The sequence below is a fragment of the Pipistrellus hanaki genome (assembly GCF_964339955.1).
Source record: "Pipistrellus hanaki genome assembly, chromosome: 17".
Lineage (NCBI taxonomy): Eukaryota > Metazoa > Chordata > Mammalia > Chiroptera > Vespertilionidae > Pipistrellus > Pipistrellus hanaki.
This window is the reverse complement of record NC_140519.1, coordinates 39,605,267-39,631,632: the sequence shown is the minus strand read 5'-3', so window position 1 is coordinate 39,631,632 and position 26,366 is coordinate 39,605,267. Positions and strand designations below refer to the sequence as shown.

Sequence of the window (26,366 nt, the reverse complement as noted above, 5' to 3'; positions counted from 1 at the left end):
GGACTTACGCTTTTACACAGACGCAGGCAACGTACAAATATTTCTCATTTAATACGTACAGCAACTTTATGAGGTAGTGGATACTTTTATTTCCCCAGAAAGCAGCATCTCAGAAAAGCCTTCATAGCTCTTCATTTCCAGAGCAGGGACAAGAACTCGGCTTAACGTTTTCCAGCCAACACGTGGTGGCTTTATAGGCTGTGGGGGAAAAATTGCAAATTTTTTCTTGCAGCCCAAGAAATAATTGGTTATGGGAAGAATCAGAATAGGTTGCCAGGGTGTTTTTCCCCCACATTGTAATGCTACTATGAGCTCAAAGAAATAATGCACACTGCAGGGCATAGAGTGCCCATCTTGAACTTCTAGAGCTCTTTGCTACAATCTTCTCATAGCGCAGGTTTCAGAATGTCTTTAATGGTATTCATTTGCTTCTCTGTCATTTCTTCCCAATAGACTGTAAGCACTTGGAGGATGGCAGTGGTGGTCCTGTTCATCTCTGGACCCCGCACAGGGCCTGGCAGAGGGCTAGCATTTAGGAGGCTCAAGAAATGTGTGGTTATTGAGTTGCTGGTGTTGGAAGGCCCTGCCTCCCTCAGGGGCCACACAGGACCAGAGCATAGGGACCATGATCTTCAGGGGCAACTTGGCTCAAGTTCTATCTTCACTACTCCCTGGCTGTATGATGCTGGGAAGGTTATTAATTTTTCTGTAATATAGTCCATTAAGTGAGGATAATACCTAACCCTCCAGGGTCATCGTAAAAAATACATTGGTTAATGTATATTAAGTTCTCGGCACTGTAGCTAGAGTATGCTAAGTGCTTCATCAATATTATTTTACATTATGTCATTTTTACTGACAATAGCAAACATAAAAATCAATTTGATCAGGAGTCAATAAACAATATGTTAAATGCTTTAACAAGATCTGTAAGTGAGAAATCATATACATATATCCAAGATTTACCTCTTTTATGTGTTGGGTATCTAGAAGCTTTCTGGGGGTGGGAGGTGGGGGAGAGAAGCAACTGGTTGAATTTGAAATGATCTGAGTTTTCAAGTGCAAATGTAGGTGTCTTCATTTGGGCTGCCGTAACAGAATACCACGCTGGGTGACTTATAACCTGGGAAGTCCAGGGTCAAGGTGCTGGCAGATTCAGTGTCTGGAGAGGGCCCGATTCCTGGTTCATAGATGGTGTTTTCTTTCTGTGCCCTCACACGGTGGAAGGGGCGAGGGAGCTGGCTGGGGCCGGCCTCCTTTATCAGGGCTCTAGTTCCGTTCAAGAAATCTCTGTCCTTGTGACTTATTCACCCCCAAAGGCCCCACCTCCAACTACAATCCCATTGGAAGTTAGAATTTCAACACAGTATGAAAACATTCAGCCTAGAGTAGTGAATACTTGAAATCATGTGTATTGTGTGTATGTGCACATACTTGCACACATGGTATTCATGGTATTCACTTCCCCTGCAAAACTGTTCTTTGGAATTTCACATGCAGATTTACATACCATGAGTTTTTTATATACTTGATAAAAATGTCCCCATTTGGTCTTGCTCCCAGTTACTTTGCCATTTGCTGGTAGTTTGCCATTTCCTGCTGTAAAGCACTAAAAGGCTGGTGCCAATGTAGAGAACTTAGACATTAGCTGCCTATTTTCAAGTGTATTATTTTGAAGAAGTTGAAGGTCAAGGGTCAAAGGTCAAATTATCCTGACATTTACAGCTCTGCTTTAACTGGGCAAAGCTAATTTAACATTAGCCTTTTTATGCATGTGACACAACCAGAATGCCTTCAGAGCCCATCCCATTCCTCAGCAGAGATTCCTTGTTCTCCAGGGCATATATTGCTTTGGCAAAAACTATAGAAACTGCATATCAATTTTCAGAAAATTATAAAACACTGCTTTTCCTTTATTTTTCACATTCTTAAACCCTAGTTCAAGTTGAAGAAACCACACATGAATTAGTTATCTAAATTTATATAACCTATCTATCTATCTCTCTTTTGGGGAGTTTTCACCCTAAAAATGAATTTATTCATTTATTCATTCATTCATTGAACAAATACCTTTTGAGCTTGTATCATATGCCAGGTACTGTTCAATGCTGTGAATACAGAGTGCACAGAATAGTCATAGGCCCTGGTTTTAAAATGGTAAAGCTAGGTAATCCCTAATTCTTAATACCTCAAAAGCACCTTATGTTTTGATGCCATCTTTCCCTTAAAGCAGGATTATGATGATCCCTGTACCAATCCCTGAGGTCAACAGGTGGAGGACGAAGGATGGCTACTGTCTTCTTGTCAGCCCACTCAGCTTCATACCTGCCGTCTCTCTTAGTAAAAAGAATAAATTTGAGTATTTATCCTTATAGTTATAAAGGGGATCCTTCTACATCAGTTAGAATGCTTTGGATGGCTAGTAACAGATAACCTAAATCAAAATGGTCTAGACCAGTGGTCGGCAAACTCATTAGTCAACAGAGCTGCAGTTTGCTGACCACTGGTCTAGACAATAGAGTTTCACAAAAGCAAAAAGTTAAGAGGAGGGGTGACTTTGGACATTTTCACCTACAGGTTTATAAGGTCATGGAGCCTTAGCCCCATTTTCCTTAAATTCTCATGGGACATCATCAGTCTTTCAGCTTCTCCCTCGCTGTGATGTGTTTCCAGTTGGGACGTGGGTTCCCTCTTCTCTTCACTTGGTGAAAAGTTTACTGAGTTCTTTACCTCACCGGTGTGACTTCTGGAAACCTTTGGGACAGTGTGAACTGCAGATGAGGTCCTTCCTTCTTTAAGACCCCAATCCTTTCAAGAACACACACAGAAGTGCATGAGTGACAGCAAGAGCCAGAATGGCCTGGCACTGCCATACACATTTCTGTCGAAGCCCACGGGATGGGAACGGAGTGTACATTGAGCTGGCATCACCATCACCCTCTCACTGTGGACACTGGGAGACGGGGAGAGAAAGAGACCAGGCTGGGTCTTGTGTGAAGCTTTATCAGGTGAGGATCAAAATCGGGGTCTCAATGAATAAAGGAACAGAGGTCCTGACTACCATTTACAGACAAGGGAATAAAAGGCAAACAAATATATGACACAATGTTCAACCTCGCCAGGAGGCAAGAAATAGAAATCTAAGTGATGACAGTTGCTACTTGGCACTTGCTAAACTAAGAGCAAATAAATAAAGAATACATGTGGTTGCTATTATTATAAATATGTATGTACACATCCATAGCTGACGCAGCACTGACTTGCCCCTGGGGAATAATAATTCATTCAGTTCTTGCTAGTAGCAATAAAACGTTTCAGTTTATTTAAAAGTCTGAAGAGGAATAGTATCAATAGGCACAATAATTTTCATACTTATGACTTATGAATCACTCTCATTAGCCTTCCCCCTCCTCACCCCCTCAGGAAATAACGAACAACAAGTAAATGTATAAAGCTGTTTATAAGTTATTAGCTTCTGAGCAGGTTACTAGTAAATACACCAGGGCAGAGCAGTTCATTGGCATTTATGTAGCAATGGAAAGGAATAAATTTCGAGGCTTTGAACACTTAGAGAAGGTATTCATTAGCTCACATTAGTGGGTAAAAGGGAAAATCTTTGGCTTCTAAAATCTTTGGCTTCCGATTTGATGCCAGCTCCTGCATGAACTATCGAGCTTCACAAATTAAGTCGGGCGCCTCAGACAAGTGATGGTCTCTCTCCTGGAACCCAGTGTTCTCCTGTCTGTAGTAATGTTATTTACCATCTGGGCTATTGTGAAGATCAAATGAGATAATTTACACAAAGCAGTCAGCCCCGGGCCCAGGACAAAACAAGCCAAAAAAGAATCATATCAAATACTATTACTGTGAATATGTTATTTTTTTCTCTCTCAAATTAAAATTTAGAAGATAGTGTGAGGAGAAAATGGGGAAAAGGTTTTGTGCAGGATAAGAGGATGGGTGATTATTTTTTTTCTGAGCATTCCACTGTATGATGTTTCATATGTGGGCATTTTAAAGAATATATTTCTGTGAAGGCTCCCTGGGCAAAGTCCTCATCTCAGAACCCCTCCCCTTTCTGGCAGCTGGGGGCGGCATTCACATCCCTGGCACAGCTCTCAGAATGCAGACATTAGGGGGGGGGAAGGGGTCCATCCACGGTACAGATTTTAAATGGACCAGTTGTGTTTTTATCCTTTCCGCAGCTGTTTTTCGGAGAAGCTGCTGTTCTTAGATGCTTCATTATCTGACACCTGTATCGCCCCCTGAGAACCCAGTGATGTTCAGAGTTTCTGGTGTGGGGCTGTTTTAAAAAACTGTGGTTAGCCCTTCCTCAGAATGCGGCATTCACGGGAGGGGCCTTCCCCTGGCCTGCCGGGAACAATGTGTCTTTCAGGCCGCCCGCGCTGTGAATGGGATGCTCTGACCGTCCTCTCTTTAGGGTTATTATTCTGAAATCCGCTTTGTCGGCAATGCCTCTTGGCAGCTGGACAGTCAAATGCATCTTTCTGTCACTTCAGCCTCTTTCCTTTGGGGTGGTGTGTGTGTGTGTGTGTGTGGGGGGGGGGGTCGGAGATGGAGTAGCTGATCGGCTAAAGAATCAAAGCCAGTGGAGCTGCATTTTATTTCTGCGCACCTGCATTTTTTTAGGCTGCCAGAAACCCGAGGAGAGAGGCTGAAACCGTGATTCTTATTAGGCTCGGGAGCCACAGGGACAGGCAAAGAGACTTTCTTTTATGTGGGTGGCAGGGAAATAAAATGACAATCCGAAAAGAACAAATTCTAAGGCATCAACTCTTCCAAACATGGTCTGCCAATTAACTGGGAAAAGGATGGCTTTTTATTTATTAATATATTTTTATTGATTTCAGAAAGGAAGGGAGAGAGAGAAAGAGAGAAGCATCAATAATGAAAGAGAATCATTGATCGGCTGCCTCCTGCACGCCCCCCCCATTGGGGATCGAGCCTGCAACCCGGGCATGTGCCCTTGACTGGAATCGAACCTGGGACCCTGGAGTCCGCAGGTCGACGCTCTATCCACTGAGCTAAACCAGCTGGGGCGAGAGTGGCATTTTAATTGGGTGCTATGTTTGCTGCTAAGAGTCCCAGGATGGTTTGCTGGCCACGGCCTGACCAGGAGGGGAGAGCGGGCTCCCTTAGGCCGCCCTCAGGGCGCTCGGGCTGGATCTGCCAGCTGTGTGGAGAGAGGCAGCACCATCGGAATGGCCTCTGTAGTTGGTGCCAAAAACCACCTTCTGATTTTAAAATGGTTAGACACTTTCTGAAGACCAAGCCTTACAGAGCCCAGGGGATGGGCAGGCATGGTTTTTCAGGGATGCTTTTGTGAGTATAATCACTAGAGGATCTTCGAGTCCACAGTTTTATGCAGTGAAAACGGGCAAGCAGCTGACCTATGGGGAAGGGTGTGAGGTGCTTTCTGTAACAGGCAGATTTTCCGTGAACCCTAATCCTGAGACTTTTCTAAGGGCCCCATCTGGACAAATCCTGTAATTAAAGGCATTCTGGGAGAATGGATTTCCTGAGGGTGATCACGTGAGGCTGCAGGGCACACCTGGGGCCATTTGCATAGTCGTCTTGGTGCCAAAGAAGAGGTGTTTGCTCTATAATCGGCTTGTGTTACCTTTAGAATCAGAAAAGAAACTCTAAAAGAACATTGCTTTTAAAATACTCATTGGTCTTTATGTCAGAGCTCTGATGAGTTAGGGTCCCATCTGCCACCTGTCAGCTGTCTGGTCTTGAGCAAGTGGCTCGCTGCCTTGTTACACAGGTTACAAAACCCTCCTGCAGCAACCCCATTCTCGCCTCATGCTTCACGCGACACGCTTCTCAGGATTCTGCCATCCTGGCCCCTTCCTGAGTTCCTCTCTCCTGCCATGCTGCTGCTCCTCGCTGAGAGTTTAAACCCACTGTCTTCTCCGTTCAACGCATTTCCCACCTCCTCTGCATGCTCACTCCTCCTCTCACTTCTTCACTCAGGGCCATGTCCCCGGGAGCTTTGCTATGAAATCCCAGATTGGGTTAGTGCCTCCTGGGCTGACACCAGGCCGTGCTCCTTCGGTATCACTTCTTATTTAATAAATGTTGTCATTTTTCAATAACTGTAAACTCCGTGAGGCCTGCCTCTAAATGTTTCTTATTCACTAAACCCTCCCTTCCCTCTAGCCTGGCACAGTGCCTGATACACACAGAAAGTACTCATTGGATAGTTTTAAGTGAATAAATGAAATAAATGAATAGATGGATGGATGGATGGATGGATGGATGGATGAACGAACTGAGTGAGGTAATCTCCAGGGTCTTTTTCCGTCTTAAGAAATCAATGCCACTAATTTAGGGAAGCACAAAGATGTGCTGATTGCGTTTGTATTAGAGCTCATTTGCTTTCAGATGAGGGGAAACCCACTCAAGCTGGTTAGGCAAAAAGAGAAGTCAGTGATACGATGGTGGGTGGTCACACTGCCTCTTCAGAGAGAAATTACATTTTGTTTCTCTGGTTGATACCAACATAAAACACGTTGTGGCTTTCCACAGATAAGATTACAGGAAATTAAAAAAAAAAAAGCCTCGAGGCAGGCTGGACAGGAAATACGCTCCAGCACACCTTCAGAGATGAACCACCTCCTTCCAGCCAGCCTGAGAACACACCCGTTCCGGCAGTGCTGGGTCAGATCTTAATGGCAGATGATCACAAGAGAGCACCATGTTCCCTGACCGGGGCCATGATCCGGCCATTGACAGCACTGTTATTGCAATTGAACTCATTTTGTAGATAGAAATCCCCGAATCAGAGAACTTGATAGAACAGCCAAAGGTCCGTCAGGGAGGTCCGCTGTGAAGACACTGGAGGAGGGTTTTCAATAGTGGGTTTGCTCCCAGCCGGGGGGTCACCCCTCTTCCCGGAGGCTCTGTCACACTTGGCTGTACTTCTCTGGGGGATCATCGCAATCAATCACATCCCCATCCTACACCATACACAGTTATGAAATATATTTTAGATTGAACTGTTGATAGATGTGCATTTTTTGCCATTTTATTGTTCATATTTTTCTTTCTTTTTTTCTTCTTCAAGAAGACCCTTTAACATTTCATGTAATACTGTTTGGGGGTTTTCTGCTTCCTTATATTCCAAATCGCTGTCAGGAATATAGCTGTCTCCTCTAGGCAAATGTCTTTCTGAAAAGCTATAAAAAAATCTTTTTATTTTGTAATTTAAATTTTATTTTATGTTCACTGCAGGAGGTAGTTGTACTTTCAATGTCCTAATTAATTTTCTTTTGCTACATTAGGATTTATGTGCATTTGATTTTATCAAAACAAGATGTACATCCTTGACCGTGTTAGAGCATATGCTTTATATAAATCTGTGAAAAGGTTATTATGGAAATAGTTTTGCATTAAAAATAACTGGGCATTTGCTCGGCTGATGATGGCCCAGTGGTTCAGTGTCAACTTATGAACCAGGAGGTCACAGTTTGATTCCTGGTCAGGGCACATGCCCAGATTGCAGGCTCGATCACCAATGTGGGGTGTGCAGGAGGCACCAGATGGATGATTCCCTTTCATCATTGATATTTACATCTCTCTCCCTCTCTGAAATCAATAAAAATATTTAAAAAAAAAAAAAAAGCAGGGCATTTGCAGTTCATAGAGTATGTGGTGCTTTTTTAGGGATGGATAATTTAGAAGAGAAGCTAGTATCAGCAAATTAATAAACTAATGTTCTATTTCTCTGTTTTGAAAAGAATAAATAATTTAACAAGCTAAATATAATTCTATGCTGTGTTTTTAACTATTATTAAATGGAAATATAGCCAATGAAATATAAATTTATTGTTCTGATAAAAAGAACAATTATAATTTACTAAGGAATGCAATGAAAATAGAAAACCACATTCAAATAAATCCTTTTTTTTTTTTTTTTTTTTTGGAACGCATACATTTAGGGTAAACGACCCTAATTAGCACATTTCTGAATTATTCTTCCTACTTATAAAGCTTAATTTTGTCGCTTTAACTGTACCAGATGCACTACTAAATTGAGCATCACTCTTTATAACCACCCTGCAAGGTAATAAAATCAAGGCTCAGAGAGATGAAATAAATTGTCCATAGTCACAGAGATGAAAAGTCATAATTGGGGAGCCCACATTTAAATCTGAGTGTACCTGACTCCGAAGTTTATATTCTTTACATTATAACACAGCAAGAATCTTTGATGCAAACTTTTAATGCCAACACTCAACCAAGTGTATGACTTTGAGTTGGAGACAAATTTTGGGATTCTATGCTGTTGACAGGAATTGCAGTTTTTGTTAGGGGCCCAAGGAAATCACCTGGCTTCTTCATGATCTCCAGGCTTATTTCTTTATCTGGGGGCCGTAGGAAGGGGTAGGATCCTTAAAGATCGGTAAAAGTTGGGTTTATACATATGCAACCAAGGCAGTGTTGGCAGCAGAGACAGCTCCGGCTCTCAAACAGTCTTTTACCAAAAAGCAAAAACAAAGACCCTCTTACCAAAATTGCTCTAATTGTGCTGTATGTTGCTGATGGAAAAGTGACACTTTGCAGCTTTCCTTTTGTATGGGAGATTAAATATAGAGAGGGATGATTTATGGACCATGTTCCTACAAAACAGCATCCTTAGATTCCTGTGGGAAATTCTCTGTCTTTGAGGAATGGATTTATTCCTCTCATTCAATCTATGAAAAGGCGGGCAGGGTGAAAGGAGTGGCCGTTTTTATTTCTTCTTGAGTGATTTTTGTTGTTTCTTCTCTCCTTTTTCTTTATCTTCTGTGCCTGTGACTCCTCAGTGTCCAGAAAGGCTCTTAAGAGTATTTGAATATTTACCAAATGTTAGTTAAAGGTTACTGATTTAATTACTCAGAGACGTGAGGAGCTGCTCTCTGGTATTTCTTCTGCAATGCTTTTGAGTGGATAGTGCATTCTATTTTCTGCTCCAGGGATTCCTGGGAATTTCATGAAATTCTATGAGCTTATTTAGCACTAGTGCCCCGGTGCACGGATTCGTACACATTGAAAGGAAATTATTAACAAAGTGGCTGGTGGGGCGGGATTGGGTGAGAGGGGCCAGACACCCCAGAGCCTATCTTCCAGGATCCCTCCCTGGCCCGCCGCACCTGGGGCGGCACCATGACTCCATGGACATTTGCGATGTGAGCGGGGTCCCTCCAGCAGGTGGGGGTCCCTCTGCTTGGCCTGCAGAGATTGGGCTGAAACTGGCTCTCCAACATCCCCAGATTGGGAGAGGGTGGTTCTTGGGTGATGCACCCCGGAATCAGGCTCCCTCCTCTCTGGTTCTGGGATGCATCACCTGAGAACTGCAGCTGCCAAGTCACGGCAGATCAGCAGCTTCTGCATTGAGCCATGCTGTCCCCAATAGCCCTATCAGTTACCTCCATGGCGGGTGCCAGTAGAGGGAGGTGACCGGCAGTAGTGGGGGGCAGGGCTGGTGAATGGGTGGTGCCAGGATGGCCAACACAGGTGCCAGTGGGGCCCCTGGATCACCCCACCAGTCACCCCACAGATTGGTCCTAATTACCGGCCAGGCCTCAGGCCCCTCCCCATGCATGAATTTCATGCGCTGGGCCTCTAGTGTTATATAAATGGAATTGTACAGTATGTGGCCGTTTGAAGACTGGCTTTGCACTCAGCAGAATTCTTTGGATATTCAGTCATCAATAGTTTTTTTCCCTTTTAGTACTGAGCACTATCCTTTGGTATGGATCTACTAAAATGTGTTTACCCGTTCACTCATTGAAACCATCTGAATTGTTTCCATTTATTGGCCATTACAATGAGACCGGCTACAAGCATTTGTGTACAAGGTTTTGTGTACACTTCTGCAATACCCAGAAACACAAGTGTTGAGTCATATGAAAGTTGCATGTTTCCTTTTTTAAAAAAGCCTGTCACACTGTTTTCTATAGTGGCTGCACCATTTTACATTCCCACCAGCACCGTGTGAGTGATTCAGTCTCTGCATCCTTGCCAGCATTTAGTGTTGTCACTATTCCCGATTTTAGCCATTTTGATAGGTAGGTTGTGGCATCTCATTATGGCTTTAACTCGCATTTCCCTAATGGCTAATGGTTTGGGGAAAATGTATTGGGTGTTTGTGATCTGTATATATATTTTTGGGGATTGTGCTGGTTTTCTAATGGAATCGTTTATTTGTTTGTTTTATGGTTATAAAGTCTGTTGTTGCTCCTTTAAAGTTAATATGATTTTTTTTTTTGTCTTACTGCTTTAAGATTTGTTGTTGTCTTTTGTTTTCAGCAGGTTGATCATAATGTGTCTGTGTGTGATTTTCTTTGTTATCCTGTGTGGGGTTAATGAGGCTCCTTAATTCTGTTGTTTTGAATCTTTTGTAAGCTTTGGAAATTTCTTAGCCACTTCCTTGAAATACGGCTGAGAATATTCAAAGGAATATTCAAATATTCTCAGCCATATTTATTCAAATATTCAAATAAATATCTCTTTATTCTCTTCTTCTTTCCCAAACACATCATGTCCCAAATGTCTCTTACATTCTTTTCTGTATTATTCATTCTTCTTATAGTTCAGTCTGGATATTGCCTGCTGATCTACTTTTAATTTCACTGATTTTCTCTTCTCTGTTCTTCAACCTACCTCTTGTGTTTTTGAGTTGTTGTATTTTTTCAGTTATTTCATCTTAATATGCTCCTTTTTATAGGTTTTATTTTTTTACATATGGAACTCTCTATCTTGCCATCTATTCCCTTGAACTTAGTAATGATAGTTATTTTAAAATCCCTGTCTTATGATAGCTACAGAGGATGAATCACCTGTGGTTCTACGTCTATTGCCTATTTTTTCCTCTTAGACTTTGGGCTGTTAGACCTGTCTGCCGGCATGATTAATGAATTTGAATTGAGTAAGAAGTGATGTATGAAAAATAGTGAGGGCTCCGGGTGATGTCATATTCTTTTACAGAGGGCTAATTTTCTCTGGAGTGCAGTTCCAACAGGAGCAAATTAGCTTGATCCGTTTAGGTGTTATAATACTTCCAGGATGGAAACTGGCTTTTGTGAGGGGGTATCTATTTCTTGTTTTCCATTACTTCCAGGGCTTTGCCTTACAGTTATGAGGCCTGAAGACTTAAGGTGTTTACCAACTCAAACCCCTTGGAGGAGCCTGTACTCCTGTGTTTGTCTCCCGAGGCTGTAAGGCTGCTAAACCCCCCCTTTATGTTTTTATCCTCTTAGATGTATTTTTATGCTCTACTTCTTATTCTCTTATATAATACCATTTAGGAGCTGGCAAATGCTCCAAGAGAAACACTGTTCAGAACGTTGGGATCACTTCTTCTCTGTGATTCCCTTTTTAAAAATAGAATTTTTATCCCTACAGTCCTGGATGCTTTGAATATTTTTACTCCAACTTTTTTTTTTTTTTTTTTTTTTTTTGTCTCTCCAGTCCCTGAGAATGCCAACACTACTTATGAATTATCCAATAGCCCTGGCTGGTTTGGCTCAGTGGATAGAGGGTTGGCCTGGGGACTGAAGGATCCTGGGTTTGATTCCAGAAGGGGGCACATGCTCAGGTTGCAGACATGATCCCCAGTAGGGGGCATACAGGAAGCAGCTCATCAATGATTCTCTCTCATCATTGATGTTTCTATCTCTCTCTCTTCCTTTCTGAAATCAATAATATATTATATATATATATATATATATATTTTTTTAATATCCAATAATTGGAGGAGAAGAGCAGAGGTCATGTGAGGAGTATTGGACAAACATAGATATATATTTGTTTCATCTGAGATCTTGGAACTTAATAATTTTTCTGCCTTTGCTGCCCTTTGAAGCCTTCCAACCATTTTTTTAAAAAATCCTATGAATATTATCTCAGTGAGAGTATTGGTTTGAACACATGAAACTCCACCCAAAGTTACCCAAGCCTGTGAAATCTCAATATTTGCTTCAGTGAAGACTATACTAATTTGGACACCATTTTATTCAGGATATTTTCACTATTTTACTTGGTCCATTTCCCTTGTTTCAAATTGTTCTGATTATATTTTTCTTGCCCTACCACCCCTTAGGCCTAAGCTAGATGAGGGATCATTACAGTTCCCAGACTCAGAAAAGATAAGTCAGCTTCCTCCTCCTCATAAGAAAGTAAAACTCAAGTATAAAATAAACATCAGAAATAATTCAATTCTTTCTAAGCATCTATAAAATGTAAGTTACTTCCAAAAATCTATGGGGCCAGGTTTCTGGGATGTAGATCCTACTCTGCCTGGTAGAAGATGGGCAAGTTACTTAGTCTTGATGTGCTGAAGTTTCAGTTGTAAAATGTGAAAAAGTCTAGTACCTGCTTCACAGGGTTTCACAGTAAATGATTTCATATGTCTGCAGTATTTAGGACAATGTTCCACATACAGTAAGTGCTCAATTAATGCAAAAGACGACCCAATATCAATAGCAGTAGCCATAAAATACATCCGCCTAGCCAAAACCGTTTTGGCTCAGTGGTAGACCATCGATCGGTCTGCGGACTGAAAGGTCCCAGGTTCGATTCCTGTCAAGGGCATGTACCTGGGCTGTGGGCACATCTCTAATAAGGGGTGTGCAAGAGGCAGCTGGTTGATGTTTCTCTCTCATCAACATTTCTAGCTCTCTCTCTCTCTCCCTTCCTCTCTGTAAAAAATCAATAAAATGTATTTAAAAAAAAATACATCCGCCTATAACTTACGTACACTCATAATAAGTACTTATGATTTAGTAGAGATAAGTTTGGTTTCCTTGGTAAACTGACTTGGGCCCATTAGTTGCTAGAAAATGTTGTGATAAGTCAAAATTTGTTTTGTTTGTCTTTTTTCTTCCTTTGTGTGTTTTGCAGGGGACAGGGGTGGGGTGGGGGTGAGGGAATGCTTTCTGTTCTCTGTTGGTGGGAAGACACAGGAACCACTTCTTTCTGTTGCACAGCATTTATTTCCCAATATTTGAGTCACTCAACATTTATTGAGCACATATTATATTCCAGGCCTTGTACTAACTGTAGAGTTGCAGAGATGAATCATACCCCACTCTTTCCCTGAATGTCTTTTAAGATTTCCAGAGTCAGCCGGGACCGGTTTGGCTCAATGGATAGAGCGTCGGCTTGGGGACTGAAGGGTCCCGGGTTCGATTCCGGTCAAGGGCATGTACCTTGGTTGTGGGCATATCCCCAGTAGGGGGTGTGCAAGAGGCAGTTGGTCGATGACTCTCTCATCGATGTTTCTAACTCTCTATCTCTCTCCCTTCCTCTCTGTACAAAAATCAATAAAATATATTTAAAAAAAAAAAAAAAAAGACTCATAAGCAAGAAATGACGCACCTGGAGCCATCCATCCTGTGGCAGGGAGTGAGAATTCTAGAACACCAGGTACATTAGCTTCATAATCCTCACAGCAACCCTGGGAGGTAGGCACTGAAGCTCAGAAGACTCAAGTAATTTGCCCAAGATGAGACTTACACCCAGTGCCTCCAAAAATATATGTCCATCGGATGCTAGAGCAGTGACATAGAAACCTCTCTACCTAGAAACATCAATAAAAGGCTGGTTATCCTCACCTGCTCATGCCCACCTGCTCATTCAGGTGTGTGAACCCAAGTCAGACTGGCTTAGCGGCATTTGCCAGTTACCTCCGGCCCAGTGGTCAGACTAATAATCCGCAGCCTTGACGCTCACATGGCAAGTCTAAACTCTAGTGCAGACGTATTTTTGAATGGATATCTTTTAAATTCAGTGAGTCACTTTCACCTAAAAAGTGAGCTGTCATTTAAAAAAGTAAAGTGACACATATTCCTTCAACGTGTGGGCTGCTATTGGAAAAGGCCCCTGTGTGTATTTCCTGTGATCTTTCCAAGCTACACGTGGGTTAATGAGCCAAACTGATATAATTCTGAGCTCCACAGAGATCCCTGTCACGATTTCAACCCTACAGGGGACCGGTAGCTTCCTGAGCTGTAAGAGGCATAGCTGATCCTCCTGATTGGCAAAGGTAATAAGGAATGGCAGGTTGGAAGCAGGCTGCGTCTCCTGTACATATGGAAGGCCAGTCCACTGATTGCTTTAACTTATAATGAGTTAAGATGAAGTCAATATTGCCGAAACCGGTTTGGCTCAGTGGTAGAGCATCAGTCTGTGGACTGAAGGGTCCCGGGTTCGATTCCGGTCAAGGGCATGTACGTTGGCTGCGGGCACATCCCCGCTAGGGGATGTGCAGGAGGCGGCTGGTCAATGTTTCTCTCTCATTGACGTTTCTGGCTCTCTATCTCTCTCCCTTCCTCTCTGTAAAAAAAATCAATAAAATATATTTTTTTTAAAAAAGATGAAGTCAATATAGAGTTAAATATATTTAGTGTTAAAAGGAATAGAAAATTTTTAAAGAATTGTTAGTTTTTGCTAAATTTGAAACTCATCAAAGCCATGACTTTCAGGAATTTTTAGAACAGAGAGCTCCTGATTTCAGAAGACATCCCCTATTGGTAAAGAGTGGTACTGCAGTTTTACTCTTCAATGCTGGATCTGCGTGAGGGGAAGATTTAGACAGCTGGGATTCGAAGTCAGGGAGATGATAAGGCAGGCAGGGAAGCTCAGGGCCCTGGGGCTCTGAAAGTCTAGAATGATACGCTTTCTCCCCTTTCTTTGCATTCCCCTCATTACTAGGATTGCATTTCGGAACAGAGAATCAGAACTCGACAAATTGCAAATTCTGGAATTGTGACTGTTACTGAAATTTGCCATCAGTGACACATCCTGACCCATTTAGACAGGCGTTGGATTCATTGAGCCGGATGTCTCTGCGCAAACAGGTGAATTCCTGCTGTCGTTCACCTGAAATTAAAGGGGAAGCATTGCGGCTTGGTTTTACTTTAGCGGTGCTCCAGCTAATAACATCAGGAAAATAGCTTTTCAGATGAAAATACATTCCCGCCCCCCCTCCCCACTGGAGCTGGGACAGAGGTCAAGAGAGAGGAAGATGGACTAGGAAGATTCCATGCCAATCGGCTTAGACATTAGTCTTATTGTTCAAGAAGCAATGTTTCTTGAAATGGCATTCTTTTAGAGTGATCTAAAAGATGTAATCTGCCCAGCTGGCTGAGTTTCCACTGAGATTCTACAACACCCAGAGCTGCCCCTTTATTTAAAATGACGCCAGAATAGGAATCCTGATAGGATCCTAGGCTAGCTTAGGGTTTTCAGAGCAGTCTCTTCCCCTTGCCTCTTCTCTCTTGTGCCCTTTGAAGGAATATGTGTTTTCTGCGTGTGTTTTTCAGAGCACCTTCCTGCAGACTTTATTTCGTTTTGTGTAATTGGCTTTCTGTTATATAGAGGGCGAATATACTGGGAAGGAAGCATGTGTGTGGTGCTAGAAGTAAGCTAGCTCGTCCTAGAGGAAGTGACGCTGAAGTTAGAAAACAGACGGGACTGTTTTTATTCTGCCGCTGGAGGCTTCGCTGAACTTGGCACTGGCAGGACACTCACCCATTGACTCCACGCCGAGCCCCGAGGGGGATGGACTGGAGCTTGTAGGAGGACAGGATTTGGCACCTGTATGGTGATCCCAAAGTAAAGGTCCAAAAAATTTTACAGCAGCGCGGGGTTGAAACTCTTTGGCCATCATCCTTGCATAGACATTTTGCGATGCAAGAGTTCTGAATTCATCTCACCCGATTTCCCCATCCTAGGGGGTGTCGGGGTTATTAGATTTCCTCATCGGACTCTGGGCCAGCACCCCTGTTTCTTGTTTTTCTCTCCGTACTTGGCACGGCTCAGTACATGGATTGGGTTCTTGTACAGTGTTAAAAATGCCTTTCTTTCCAACTCCCCTTAGAGCTGCTGTTTTTACCCATTTGCTTACAAATAGAGCTAATTAGCTCAGAAAACCACCTCCAGGGTTTTTCAGTTTCTGTCCTTCTGTTCTATAGAGACACATGCTTCATGCTGGTAAAGCAAGACCGATGGCGACTTGAGAGTGGCATGCATTTTCCTGCAAGCCACAGCTAAGCACAGACACCCAAGTCCCAGAGAGGAAAGTTGGAGGCAGTCCTGAGTCACCACTTGGGGGGGTTGAGAGAGCTGTCCGTGATGGCTACAGGGTATGTGAGTTGAGTGAGTGTGTGTGTGTGTGTGTGTGTGTGTGTGTACACACACAGACACATCACAGTGACAGATGACCTATTGAAATAATTTCAGAGCTGTTCTGTGGTTGCTACGACAACCAATGCTCTCTTGGCTTTCATCTGGCCATGTGACAGGGACTTTGACGTCAGCTGGAGGCAGAGTCTGTGGCTGAGTCCACACAGTCAAAGGCCTGGGAGAATCTGGTGGATGCTGGCTGCTGCCGCCTCTGCTGCTGCTGCTGCTGCTCCTCACGCCGCTCCCACCGCCTGCCGCTGCCGCCTCCCGGGGCTGCAGAGCATGGACTGTTAGAGCTTGCACTTCTTCCGTGTGAGGTAATTCGTTTCCTTTATGCACAAACGCTTAGATGTTTTATAGATCATTGTGGTTTCTCCTCTCTCTTACCTCCCGCAAGTGTGTCTTCACAAGCAATTATTGTTGTACCCAGGGAAGCTGCTAATTTTGTGCAGTTTCTGGAATTTGGTTGCATTTGGATTCGTGTTCTGGAAGTAGGTTAAAATGTAAGTGCCTTCCTTGCTCCACACATGCTAGCATGGCATTAGTTAGAGATGCGGATTTTTGCAGCCTGAGCCAAATATGCCCCCATCGGATTCCAGGAATCCTCCCCTCATTGTTTTGGGTTGAAAGACTCCAGCAAAGCTTGCAATATGCTGCTAACTTTGCCATTTTTACAATCGCTGCCCCATTCTGAATCATCCCGGAATAGTTTGGAATTTGGTTTCCATCGCGTTTGCAGCATTCATACTTAGCAACAATAGGCACAGCGGGAAAGAACATTATACTTTGAAACAGAAGTTGGGGCTTTGCTCGGATGTAGGGTATTCTGAAAATACCAGGGAAAACTGTCAACAGCTTCCTGTTTAGAACAGAATACCCGGGACTGCGCCAAGGAAGTTGGGTGGAAGCTCTGACATGTGTGCCCGCAGTTGCTTGGTGGCTGTTAGAGCTAAATGCACATTTTCAGCATCTTCCTCTGAGCATTCAGCTGTGACGAGAATAGCATTGGAGGGTCTTTACTGAGGAGTCATATCACCTATTTTTTATGTTTAAAAATGGAAATAAGTCCTTTACAAGAAAACAGTAGCCCTAAAACTAGATTACCATAGGTAGATGTACTTTAATTCAAATGCGATACAGTCGCTGAGAATTTGCTCCAAGTCTTGAATGAATAATTTGATAACTGATTAGAAAGGCCTTTTATTTCTTTATTCCAATAACACTATAAAATGCCAGTGGGTTTATGTGCCTTATTGTAGATCGTTTTCTTCCCAAGTTTAATAATCTTGCATTTTCTATCGTTGTAAACTAGTTGGATCATTGTGTGGCTTATAATTCAAGGAAAACCTCTGGTATTGAAGTTAATCAAAGCCCCAATGTACAATCGGTTTCTAAATCTCACAAGTTTTACAGGAAAAAATAGCGCAGGTTTAAAAGCAGCACATGCAATGCACCTACTCTTTTGATGACTAGAATATAATGGTTCTTGTTATGTATATTAAAATATATATTTTATGATAATGTGAACTATATCTCAACTTAGTGCATTTATTATATATTTAATATTATGTATATTAAAATATATATTTTATGATACATTTATTATACATTTAATATTAGGTGTATTAAAATATATATTTTATGATATGTAAACTATATCTCAAGTTAATGAAAGACTATAGTGTTCTTATTTTTTATGTTCTTTATTCGTTTCTCTGATTGTGTTTTCTTTACTCTGGAGATGAGCATTTTGAACAGTATTTAACTTCAGTGGTAAGTGAGTAATTGTGGGTGCATCAATGATTTCTCAATAGCTTTCAATGAGTGAATATTCATTTAACTTGCTGGCATTAGATAATGACTATTTTTGGTCAGAGACTCCATGGAGCATTTTCTAAAAAGTCTACTGAAGGCAACTCTATTGAGACATCATCTCATTTAACTTATCTCATAATTATATCTCAGAGGTTATAGTCTTAATATCCATAGAAATATGCTAATTGATTTGCAATTCAAATGAGCATGGATAGGACCACGCTCTCTGTTATATAAAAGCACTGTCTTTGGTGGGGAACTTCGATGTTTACTTTTTTTTTTTTAACTCAAAATAAGGACTTCTCATTATACTTTTCCAAATAGCTTTCTTGATGCTCTTTCTATAATGTTTTAAATTAAGGTTATAAAATGACCCTATTCAATGCTCTTACAAAATAGACTGCATTCCAGCAGTGGGAGATATAAGAGAACAATTCAGCAACGTGTCAGTGATCAAGTTCATCATTAGAAGAAAACAACCTGTGTGACGATAGCGGAGATGCTTTCGAATCCACAGTCTGTTCTTAGGGCAAAATAAGGGGGGAATGGCTCTCATCACAATCATCTATTTACAACACGGAGACTGTGCGGCTTCAAGGTCAAGTTTGTTTCAGCTTCAAAAAATATTAGCAAGGAATGATTTACTCTAGGAACTTGGCTGTTGCATTATGCACTGTCTCGTGTGTAGTTTCAGGGGTTTTAACCTTTTGGGTGTCATGGGCCTCTTTGGCAGCGTGGTGAAGCCTATACACTCTTCCCAGAATGCTGTTTTTTAAAGGCATAAGATAAGGTCTGCAAGACGACAAAGGAAACCACTCTTATTGAAATATATTGGCCAATTTTTTAAAAACTGTGAATTGTGCTCTATTAATAAATACCATCATTTGAAGTAGTGATGAGGGTCAAAGGTATTTCAAGATAACTACAATGGTATGATATGAGAATATCTACCATTATCCTTGGCAACAAAATCCCAGATACTGTGGTTTGTGACATCCATTTTAATGACATTAAATACTAAATTTCAGCTTGAGGTTAGTGAAGCTAAAGATGTAATATTTTTTCCATCCAAGATCCTGGATCCCCTTACATTCTCTCTATCCCTGAGTTTAATGATATGTGAGCTAGTAACGCCAAAAGGTCATAGAGCAACATCAGACAAAATCCACATCATCATTTCCACATTCAATGTCACCACATCTGATTTTATTCTCTGAAAGGGTGAGTTTCCCAGAATATTCTGGGATTTCTGGGTGAAAAGGAATGATATGTCTGTATAGCCACCAAGCTGTAACATTCTCTTATTTTTCTCCTTGAAATCCATAAGTAATCTTATGTGACTTGGACTGAGGAATTCTTACCTTAGATAGGGGTTAAAAGGAACAATGCATAGTGTTAATACAGGTTATGCAAGTTAAAACCATGGACAACAGAAGACTATAGGTATTAACGAAGGGACCTTTATCCACTCAGAGAAAATAAGCAAAAAGTACTTAGATGAAGAATGCAGATTGCTATATGAGGTCATAGCTGAAGGAATACTCTGGAAGGTACTTTGTGCACAATATTTGGAATGTGCACTAAAGAACTTATGTAACTTCCAAGTTTAGCATAAACACATGTGTGAATTTACAAATTGTCATGTTAAATGCCAGTTAGTCAGGATAGAGCCCGGAGGTTTATCTGCCAGAGGGACCCAGGACAAATCACATTCAAAACAATGTGGGGAATGGATACACTTCCCACATACTTTGAACTCAGACTCTTGCTTGACTTACTGGATATTTAAGACAAGAAAGGAGCCCTAGCCAGTATTGCTCAGTGGTTGGAGCATCAGCCCGTGGACTGAAGGGTCCCGGGTTATATTCCAGTCAAGAGCATGTACCTTGGTTGCAGGCTCAATCACTGCCCCAGTAACCAATCTCTCTCTCTCTCTCTCTCTCTCTCTCTCTCTCTCTCTCTCTCTCTCTCTCTCTCTCTCTCTCTCTTTTTCTCTCTCATCAATGTTTCCCTCTCTGTCTCTTCCCCTCCCTTCCACTCTCTCTAAAAATCAATGGGGAAAAATATCCTCAGGTGAGGATTAACAACAACAACAAAGAAGAGCGATAAGGGAAGTATTGATATTATTGTTTAGTGGGACTGTGTAAGTCACTGTCTCACTCTCCATGTCACACTGAACTTGAAGAAGATAATGCCTGTTTCCTCTCCAGCCAATCAGCTTGCTTTGCAGTTGGTTGGCTGATGCCCCTCGCATTGTATCTCTAACCTGCGTTGTGGGTGTCCAAAGCCATCCTTTCTCAGCGTGAGAGAATGGGAGCTCTGACGTTTTGCACAAGCTGTTGTTTAAACTCGATCCAAATCCCTGGCATCTGAAATGAAAGCTTAGCACTTTTTTTCACGTGTTCTCTGGGAAATTCCGAAAAAGCATTTTCCCAAACGGTTCTTATTCTTTGGACTCGAAAAGAACACCTGCTTGGGAGGCTTTTATGAAGAAATTGGAAAAAGTCTAAAAACATCTCTGACGCCAGGCTGCACTGTTTGCTGCTTTGATGGCAGGTGTTTGAAAATTTAAATGCATAAAGGAACATGCCATTATTTTTTATTTTTCATGAAAGCAACTGCTATTTAAATGGCACCCTGTGATGGAATGCTGAATAGAGTTAGCATTCCAAAATAGGGCATTTTTTTTTATTGTTTCCAGAAGGGATGCATAAAATTTGTGCTCATAAAGACTCAGATATAAAAATTACATGATAAATATTTAAATTCAGCGGAGCCACATTCTCCATACTAAAGACAGTGTGTCCTTTTTATCCGCTGTGAGCTTTAGTTTTTTTTTTTGACATCTTTCTATAACTGCCTTTTACTGGAGACACAGCATCTTTTTCAAATTTAGCTTACACTAATGTAAAACATGGTATACTCAATTAACATGACAGTTCTAGCTTTGATTTTCAGGAACGAAATCTCTAGTCTGAAAGATATTCCAGCTGCTGCTTGTCCTGATGGAAGGATTGTCCGTATTTCCTGAATTCTGTCTTAATGACTCCAGGACAACCAAAGGCGGCATGCGGTTGTTATGAAAGATGAGTTTTTAAAAGGACGATCCTATATTGTCTTTACTGTGATAATTTTAAACCTTATCCATTAGAGATAAATGTCAAGAAGAGCGTCTGACGATTTGACTGTCTGCTCAGCTGCCTCCCACAGACTTCCATGTGATTCAGACATCTAAAACCACGACCGAATGTGTGATGGCCACATTTACAACATCATCTTTGGCAATGAAATAAAAAATAGCATCCCACAAGTTACCCCATCTCATGCCTTCCCACGCCTTACCAAAATCAGGTGCAGCATGCGGTCACATCATCCAATCTGAAAGTATTTATTAACTGGCCAGTGCATCCACAGTATTAGAGTCGGCGCTTTTGTTCCCTCTCTCAGCTGGTCCTGGAGTGGTCTATCTGGCATAAAGAGTCCGATGGACTTCTGAGATTTGTTTGCCTGCTCTTCAGTGTAAACATTCAGTCTTTCGTGTGTTCAGCACATTTTGAGCGCCTACCAGACCCCGGGGATGCAATGGTGAACAAGACAGACAAGGTCCCCCACCGTCATAGAACTTACAGTCTAACTATATAGGGACCCTGCCCAGAGACCCAAATCTCTGTGTATCGGCAGCCAAGATTTCTCCTCTACAGCTGAGCTGGCCAATGTAATAAAAAAAAGAATCCTTACTAAAAGGAAAAACAAACTAACTAACATCAAAACAAAAGAGACAAGCAAACAACCTGGGAACTATTAGATTGTACACGAGAATCAAACCTTAGAAGAGACCTTCTTCAGCTGGTGAATAGCCAGCCTAGTTTGTAAATTATCTGTTCATATCAGTGACAAGGAATCCAGCTCAGTATGCCCAGTCCTACTGCCAGTGGGCCAAAGGCTATCTATCTGTCCTCCAGATAGAAATGAGATTTGTAGGTACAGACCTAGAGACTGATTTTTTTTTAAATGCAAAGACTCAGTCTTATGCAAAAAGAGAGAGCCTTTCCATTTTATGAAAGGGAATTCTTAAGTCAGTGGTGCTTGAGAATATCCGTACCATCTTCCCTGTACTAACCCAGTCAAGATCGGCTAACTGCTGTACTAAACAGCCCCAAATCCTAATGATATACTATAGCACCGTTCACCCTGCTCACCCACAAATTGGACTTGGGAGAAGCTCTCTGCTCCACCCAGTTACCCAGGGATTCAAGCTCCTCCGTCTAGTTAAACTGGGGACAAATCCTGTGGGGAACCACCTGCAGGTGTTCCTTTGGGCAAGTTCCGTAGGTCACAGTTTTCTTACCTGGATCATATTAGTATCTGCCTTATGGATTTTTAAGTGAACTTACTTGGCCACGTCCTGTGAGCATTAGTTTCTTACCTCTGGCAGGGCTGCCCCCACCACCACCATCCCCCTAGGAACCAGGAGGTCCTACTGTCCTAGCTGGAAGAGGTATGTCTCTGGTGTTATGAAAACAGCTAACACTTAGAAAGTCTTATAAGCACTTTTCAATATGACTTTCCTCCCTCCCCCCTCACAACATCTGTTTTTATAAATGAGGAAACTGAGGCACAGAGAGCTTAGGCAAATTGCCCAGTGTCACACGGTACATGATGGGGCTGTAGGTGTTTGGCTATCGTGTTTTTCCTAGAAGTAATGTTACATGTGGTGGCAGGTTGTATTCTACAAAAATGGCCACGTAATTATATCTACATCCACGTGCTCCTCTAGACTTTTGACACTCTCCATCAAGAGGTGGAGTCCACTGCCCTCCTCTCGAATCCACACGCGTTGTGATTGGTTCAACAGATGGAGTGCCGTGGGGACAATGCTAGGTGGCTTCCAAGACTGGATCATAGAAAGAATACGGTTTATTTTTCTCTCAGCTGTTTTTTTTTTTTCTCTATTTCTCTCACACACGGTACTTGCCTTTAGAAACCAGCTTCCATACTTTGAGGAAGCCCATATCATGTAGAGCAGGCATGCCAAAGTCAAAGGCTAACATGGGCCAAATAAATGAGGCATGTGGCCCGCGCCGTGAGTTTGACATGCTTGATGTAGAGAGACCGCATGTTGGAGTCCAAGCCAACACCTCCTTGAAGGTCTCAGCCAACAGCCAGCATCAACTGTCAGGCGTGTGAGGGGGCAGTCCCTAGGAGGACTCCAGACCCCAGCCATTAGAGCCCCGCCCGCTCCCCCGTCCCCCCCGCCGCCCCGATGCCAAAGAGACAGAGATGAGCCATCTCTGCCCAGCACTAGATTGCAGATTCATGAACAAAAATAAAAATTGTTGTTGTTTTAAGTCCATAAGTTTTAGAGTTGTTCCTGAAATGACTAGCTAGAACATACGGGGAAATTAGAGATGACTGGAATACTGTATAGAGGACTAAACTTTAAGTATATGCATATCAAATAGTTTTCTGTGATTTGGCATAAATAGTTAATCTGACTAAAATAATTTCTGAAGGAACTGAGCCTTCCAGGACTCCTGGCCCTAATCAATGGACACCAGGGCTTGGAGGGTCGGGGCGGGGGGGCGGGGGGGGGGGTGGGGAGAGACTAGAGAAGCCCTTGTTTCAGGCCTCACTGCCCCCCTCCTGGAATCAGTGCCAAATAAGAAGGAACAAGTAAAGTTAAAAAGAAAGAAAAGATAGTTCAGCTATCAACCAAAGTAAAAGCAGTTTAGGTCCACGCCTGTGTGTGAATTTGGGACAATGTCTTACACATTAATGCTGTTGCTGGTCTAGGAGAAGATTGGGGTTCCATTGAAACCGGCCTCCATGCTTTAGTGAAACCTTCCTCATTGCCCCCTGCTGCCTGGGACCCTCTCTGTAGTCCAGTCCAGTGTCGGTGGCAGTTCCTGTGCCATTTTCCCTTGGTCACTGCTTAGTCCTCCTCCTCTGCCTAATCTGCTGCCTCATTTTCTATTGTTAGATCCTGCAATCTCCTTGACACTCTCTTCTGTTCCATTTCCAGTGCTCCAAAGCCAGGGAATTCCTCTCGGTCAGGTAAGATTTAGCTCCTTCAGCAAAGTCTTTTTTCCTCTTGACAAAGCTGCCAAAATGGCAGCTGTCCAACTGGCTTGTGGCTCCATATGTTGGTCAAGTCTAGCACGTGGAATCCTCAGAAATATTGTCCTTGTGCCCTCACTCAAGGAGGCATCTGTCTCTCCAGCAGCAGAGAAATCAATACCCCCGACTCTCTTCTCATTTACTTAAATGTCACCCCCTCCTGATGGGCTTCCCGCCTTCCCTTTAGAAAGCTAATTGCTGTGTTGGATCATGCACATATTATTTCAATATTTACTAACTCTATGTGGTGAGCCCTGAAGTTAAGCACCTACAAAAAGATTTCTTTGGTGTCCAAGGTCTAGTAAGGTTCCTCCAGCTGCCTCTTATTTGCTTACTATAGACACCAGGCAGATGAGGTCCAGTCATCCAGACCTTTCAGTGGCCAGCACATGACCCACCTCATCCAAGATATTCCAGCTAAGCAAGATACTACAAGTGTAGTAGGTCCAGCCAGTCTTTGAAAAGGTTATGGTCCTGCTGAGGAGGCTGGGCAACCTAGGCAGCTAGGGTCCAGAGCTATGTCTTGTTTATTGGTTACGATCTCTCATGATGCCTAGTGTAGAGCTGGACACATATTTCTCACTGATTAAAATCTCTGGTAAATGATCCATGAATAGATTAACTGCAGAAGGATATGTGGCAGTGAGACAACTGATTAGAAGAAGTGAGTGATGAAGAACATTTGGCATGATCTACGGAAGTAAAAGCGTTGTCCATGAGTCAGAAACATCTTATTTCTGGCAACAGAAATAAGACACCCTATATGGGATCAAGAAACTGGTTGGCAGGAGTGTGGGAGGGCAGGGCAGCAGGAATCCTTACAATCCACAAGGTTGATCTATGGAGGATCTAGAATTGGTCAATTTAAGTAGGCTGGATTTGATATGATATCAGGAAGCTAGGAAAAGGCTAGGAGCTAATGAGGGATGTATAGTAATAATTTAATCACTGTTTCCTTTTGCTTTAGACAATTTACTTTTAAAATCCTGAATATTGCCAAAACCGGTTTGGCTCAGTGTTATAGCGTTGGTCTGCGGACTGAAAGGTCCCAGGTTCGATCCCAGTCAAGGGCATGTACATTGGTTGCGGGCACATCCCCGGTAGGGAGTGTGCAGGAGGCAGCTGGTCAATGTGTCTCTCTCATCGACGTATCTGGCTCTCTACCTCTCTCCCTTCCTCTCTGCAAAAAAATCAATAAAAATATATTTAAAAAATAATAAAATTCTGAACATTTGTTGTTTCCTTTTATTTTTCTCATTGAAAAGTTCTGACTTTAAATTAAAAAACATGAATTATTCTTTTGCCTTGTGTGAGTGGCCTTGTAACTGTAGCTTGGTGATATCTATGGGGAGAGCTGTGTCTTTTTTTTTTTTTTTGTATAAGTGTGTCCCATGAAGTATCTGGGACATATACTAAAGCACTGTTGGTAATTTAACTAAAATTCAGATTTAACTGGGCATCCTCTATTTCATCTGGCAGCCCTACCCCTAATCTTAGTGGTGGACACTTTCCAGAAGATACAGGCTGTCAGATTTGGCTATCTGGCCACCATAAATTGACAAGAATAGAGGGCAGGGGATGTGCCTTATGTCCTCACCTTCCTTCGAAAGTCTAACACAGCACTCAGCTTATAACAGATGTGTTGGAGTCAGTATTACACGGTTCTTATTCAAAGGAGACTAACCTTGGTGCTGGCCACATGGGAGTTGAAGGAGAGGAGAGCCTGGGCAGCAGAACTGACACGTCCTGGGTAGACCTCCTCCAACCCATGGCGATGAGTCGTCCATGCTGACACACTGCCCACGGTCTCCCTCACCTGTGACATAGACGGTGATGTCAGGGGCTGGAAACTGTATCTCACAACCTAAATATGGCTCCGTCTTTCTCTTCTTTCTAGTTTCATGGACGCCAACCTCACTTCAAATGTCATGAGTTACTGTGAAGGTTTTTTAAATTAAATCACATTTCCCCGCTGGTTAACGTGATCATGTCAGAGTTACATCTCCATTATGGGTTGATTTTTTTTTTTTTTCTTCCCGAAGGTACTAAGTTAATGAATTATGCACAAGGGAAGTTTCTACTTCAAGGACGCTTGTAAAATGAAAGAACACTTTGGCTATTTCTTTTATTGCAGGTCCCCATGTTTTAAAAGTCAGGGCACACCTGTTTCCAGGAAATGGTTTGTTAATAAGATAACATCGGCTGTGTGGGAGTGTGCCAAAGAATCTTCAAGATGCTGT

The 26,366-nt window shown here is 42.3% G+C and overlaps 1 protein-coding gene across 11 annotated transcripts in view; it reads left to right on the top strand.

Moving 5' to 3' along the window:
* The window catches only part of NCALD (neurocalcin delta), a 266,396-nt gene that overhangs the window by 191,864 nt on the left and 48,166 nt on the right, over positions 1–26,366 (top strand). For 2 of the 11 annotated variants that reach the window (XM_084864612.1, XM_084864603.1), the window contains exon 1: positions 16,314–16,511. The exons of 6 other annotated variants lie outside the window; for them this stretch is intronic. The gene's annotated coding sequence lies outside the window, so the exon portion shown is untranslated. Of the gene's footprint in view, positions 1–16,313; positions 16,512–23,989; positions 24,064–26,366 lie in introns of those variants that run through there. 3 more of the 11 variants (XM_084864609.1, XM_084864606.1, XM_084864607.1) reach the window with 3 other exon arrangements.